The sequence below is a fragment of the Corvus kubaryi genome, unplaced genomic scaffold (genome assembly GCF_017639235.1).
Source record: "Corvus kubaryi isolate FWS band 111438036 unplaced genomic scaffold, C.kubaryi_AGA036_p1.0 37148, whole genome shotgun sequence".
NCBI classification, from domain to species: domain Eukaryota; kingdom Metazoa; phylum Chordata; class Aves; order Passeriformes; family Corvidae; genus Corvus; species Corvus kubaryi.
In genome coordinates, this window is record NW_024581038.1 from 575273 (window position 1) to 580009 (window position 4737).

At 38.5% G+C, this 4737-nt stretch overlaps 1 protein-coding gene across 6 annotated transcripts in view; it reads right to left on the minus strand.

The window, feature by feature from the left end:
* LOC121661347 overlaps nt 1-530 on the minus strand; it is a 38550-nt gene extending 38020 nt beyond the window's left edge. For all 6 annotated transcript variants that reach the window (XM_042021466.1, XM_042021468.1, XM_042021464.1 and 3 more), the window contains exon 1: nt 260-530. The gene's annotated coding sequence lies outside the window, so the exon portion shown is untranslated. The remainder of the gene's footprint in view (nt 1-259) is intronic.
* Nucleotides 531-4737: the final 4207 nt, after the last annotated feature.

A 4737-nucleotide genomic window follows, 5' to 3' on the forward strand; every position in this document is an offset into this window, starting at 1 on the left:
ATATAATATAATATAATATAATATAATATAATATAATATAATATAATATATATAGTATATTTTTATATATATATATACATACATACATAAAAAATATATACTCTATCTATACATACAGATATACAAATAAATATATATATATATAATATAATTGATCTATAGACACAGATATATATATATAGATATATATAGATATATATAGATATATATATATATATTCCCATGTCCTCTCCAATGGAGCTGGAGGCGCAGAACTTACCCGAAAGTGGCCCTTCAGGAAAAGAGGAACCGTGGACCGTTCCCAAGCGAGCAGAGATGTTTCCCCCTCTCCTTTTTTGCCACCAACACCCCCCTTCTTTTATACTATAATTTTTGCCCTTCCCAAGGGGGTGGAACGATCGCCTGTTATAGGGTGGGATGTTGGTGACCCATGGTCATACGTGTAAGGCATGTTTTCTTTTTTTCTTCATTTGCATTCTCCGGGGGGTGAAAACTAATATGTAAATGAGAGCCTCAGTTGGTTTTGGTCAGAATTTATAGTTGATACAAAAGGTAAAATAAACACTTGGGTCCTCCTCCACCCTCTGAGGCAGCAGTAGAGGCTCTCTGACCTTCAACAGAGAGTTTTTTCGTTATCTCCTTAACAAACCAGATTTATAACAAGGCTTGTTTCTCACAGTGAAGGGGGAGTGAGGCCAGTGGCTGGTGCAGAGATGCAGATGTTCTCCTGTGCCTCACTGAAACAACATCAGCTGAGAGGACTCGCTTCACTCCAGATATATTTCAGTCTTCAGGCCTTGCCTGAGCCAGGTGCAAGATAAGCACAGGGCCCGGCTCATGTTATTCTTCATCAATTCTTCACCAACTTAAGGCAACTCTGAGGCAAATCTGAAAATTTACAATGATCTGCCAGCTATTATGTAGCACAGACATTCAAGATTACTTGTTTAAGTAATGTTTTTACTTAATTACTTGATTACATTCAAGCTTACGTAAAGATTTTTACCCTTAAAATAAGTATTTTTCAAAGTAGGGATAGACTTATAAAATGTTTATCCCAAGGAAGGACAATTTGCACAGTATAAAACAGTTCTAAGTTTTTAGGCTAAAGATATCAAAAGAGGCTCAGAGCATTAAAAAAACCAGTCACTTGAAAGTGCGATAATAATTAACAGTTCTGCAGGAAAGTTATCAAACCTATATTACTAAAATCATTTAGGAACATGTCAAAGTAACAGATTTTAAAGCATAGTTATTCCTGTTCATGCCTCAGAAAAAGCACACAGCTTAGATCAATGTGAGATAATGTGGATAATGTGTTGATAGATAGCAATCAATCCTGTTTTCTAGGATTCAACAAAAAACAGAATGATCATAGTTCTAGCTGTGCAAGCTATAGTGTCTTGGTAGATTGTCAAAACACAAGACATCCAAATACTCAAACTGGAAATGAGCTACATTTCCAATTTTCTTTTTGAAATGGTTTTCAGATGTGTGGCTTTCATTAAAAATATGCAAGACATGGACTAAAGGAGGTACAAAGTATCCCCCACCGAGATTTAAGAAGGAGAGCACCTTTTACACCAGTCTCATCACTAACTTAGTGTGAGAAAAGAATACAGAATTAGAAGAAAGCAGAGTGTTCTTGAATGAAAAGGGACACAGAAAGAGATTTTAGGAACTAAAATTGGTACCTTGGTGGTGTCAGGAAAATCTGTTCACTTGACATTCTGCAGACCCCTGTTACGAGATTGGCACCCCCACTGAGTGTCTGTGTGAGCTCAGCACAGGAGGAATCAGAAAAAAATAGCTACTTATGCAGAAAAGACTTGTGGCTGCACAGAAACACAGTTATGACAACAAGGACCTATATCCTTTTCAAGTTGATGAACTGCATGCAAATGTAATTCCTAGTCCTAGGAAAAACTCTGGTGTGAAAATGCAGGTGACTTTCTCCAGCCTCCCTTGTAACTCATCCAAAAAAAAAAAAAAAAAAAAAAAAGGACAGAGGTCTCAAAAACGCTGCAATTTGCCAGTGTTCTGCAATGGGCAATGAGCTGTGAGAATCTGACTCCTCAAACAAGAGGAGCAGGGGGAGACCACATGAGACACCCCTCGTGAGACACTACAGAGGTGCACACCTGTGGCCTTGATCCTCAGGAAGCCAGCTTTCCCTAATATCACTATTTGCTCTTAAAGCCTTCCTATCCTCTTTTTTCCTATAAACAGGGAGGACTGAGGAAGTCAAGGACTGATTATCTGCAGGCACACCAGCTGCAGAAAACAATCTCCTATCTGCTGTTAGCTGTTTTCAGCTTCCCATGAAGATGCTACAGGACACTAGCCCATGCAGTTCTCATTTCCTAGACAAAGGAGAGTAGCATAGGACTCCTTTCCTAGTCCTGTGTAAAGGGAAAAACAAAACATATTCTTCCCACAAAACAGCTCAAACTCTTGAGTTTTGTTTCCTGATGAAAGCTGCCTTTCAAATATATGCTATTCAAACTTCTCCAGAGAATCATAAGAGAGAAGAAAAGGAGAAGAAGGAAATGGAAAAGGAAAAAAAGCCAAAACAATAAAATAAAAAAATTTAACAAAGACTACTCCTTATGCTGGAGAAAAAGGGGCAACCAAAAAACATAGGAATCACAGAAGTTCAATGTAAAAACCTAAGAGCTGACAAGAGAAATATTTTGCTATCTAAAAGCCTGTGCTTACACCATGAAAAAGTCATACTTTCAATTCAAATTCCTGGGTGTCCACCTGAATACTTGCTTTTTTCAACCAGATGCTTCTAACTACCTGGTGAAGGTGGAATGCCTGCCTCCTCACTAACGTTGTGCATAAGTAACTGCAAGCTAACCAAACTTATGTGAAGAAAAGTTTTGTGGCTTTCTTTTTATTAATTTAACAAAAAGGATTCTAATTCTTGCATTTAGAACATACCCATTTCTGCTTCCATCAATGTTATTTTATCATAGATACAAACTGAAATACAGAAAATTCCATTTTTAAACTTTAAGGAAAAAAAAAAAGTAAACTACACTTTTATTACTGGGAGAGTGGACAAACACTGGAGCAGGATTTGTAGCATTTCCATCCTTGGAGATGTTCAAAACCCAGCCAGACACAACTCTGAGCAACCTGCTCCTCCTCTGTCTGGTTTGTGGGGTTGAGCAGGTGATCTGCAGAGCTGCCTTCCCACCTCAATTATTCTATGATATAGGGAAAGGAAAGAATGTACCAGAAGGGGAAAGACATTCTGAAATAGATGCAGCTGCCCACAAACAAACCCCCTTGTTCCAGAAGGAAAAAAGAACAGCAGTAAAATGCAGTGTATTTTGCAACCATCTGGTGCTTTCTGAGTTTTTTTGTGTGCTGCCTGTCTTGATTGCTATTCCCTGTGAAGAGTTCAACAGTCCGATGTATAAGATGAGCAGATCTACTTTCCACAGGGTGGGCTATGTGAAGGGAAGTCAAGTAAGAGTACAGAAAAAGACTAAAAGGCTGGAAGAAGAAAGTAAAAGTGTTTGTAAAAATACTACATTTTCCTAGTGGTAAATGTGCATAATTGTGGTCATCAGATCGAAGCTCTTTCCCACTGGCCTGTTTCAGGTATGTTTCTACACTCTAACATATGATAATCTTTTTGTTGGTCTGTTTTCAGCTAGGCTTGTCTGCTACAAGAATTTAAGTAATTTCCTCAGGAAAAAAATGTCTTTGAAAGTGACAAAAAGTGTTCAGTCTGGTGAAAATTTTAACACAATAACTTTCTAGAAGTAAAACACTTGGGTTCTTGCTTCCTGAGTGTTCCCCATGGTTTTTGTGTGCTTTTAAGGAAGTGACACCTTCTAAACTGACTTCTCATGTCATAGGGACCACTTCCAACAGCCAGCTTTCTGACAAATGAATCTGCTCATGGCAAAGACACTTAGAGACTAAACACAAGGTGACTTCTATTAGCTAAGGCCACTTGTACAGCTGATGCAGGTGACAGGATGACATCTGGGAGGGGATGGCCAGAAACCATCCCATCCTCTGTCTTCCTTTTATTTTCCCAAGATCAGCTGGGTTACTCCAGTGCTTCAGTCTCGAATCGCCATTTGTTAATGGCATCCACACGAATACCTCTGGGAAATTCATAGTGTTAGACTCGGTTACCCTGGAATGTCCTTCAGTTTCACACTAAATGAGAAGCTGTAAAAGCTCAGTCACAGTACTAGAAAGTTTAAAAGGCAAAACAATGTAGGACCTCTGTAGTCCAGCTAAAGGAATATTTAGGCTTTGCAAACATCTGTCTTTTTCTGAAGTTTTTCCTTAATGGCCTCTCAGAAAGACTAAGTTCTCTCACTACTCAGAAAATCATTCTTTAAGAAGCCATTAAGAGGAAAGGGAGATAATCTGGTCCTAGTTAATTAGAAATTCTCCTGGCTATGCTAAGGATAGGTTTGTATACATTTGTATGAATACCTAAGTATTCTAGGGAGGTGAAGGAACTTAGGTCTGCTTAAAAATTAATTATCCTGAAAAGAGACTAAGAAGTCATTTAAACCAGAATGGGCAACACAGTGAGGGGTGTAAGTGTTAGAGTTTAAAAAAAAAAAGACTTTGAATACCAATATTCTCAGGTTGAAGGCATAAGCTTGTCCTGACCTGCGAAGAATATGGTGTGGTCTCCCTACTCTGCTCTATGAGAGGGGTTACTTAGCAGTAACACAGAAGCAAAGAGGCCACTGA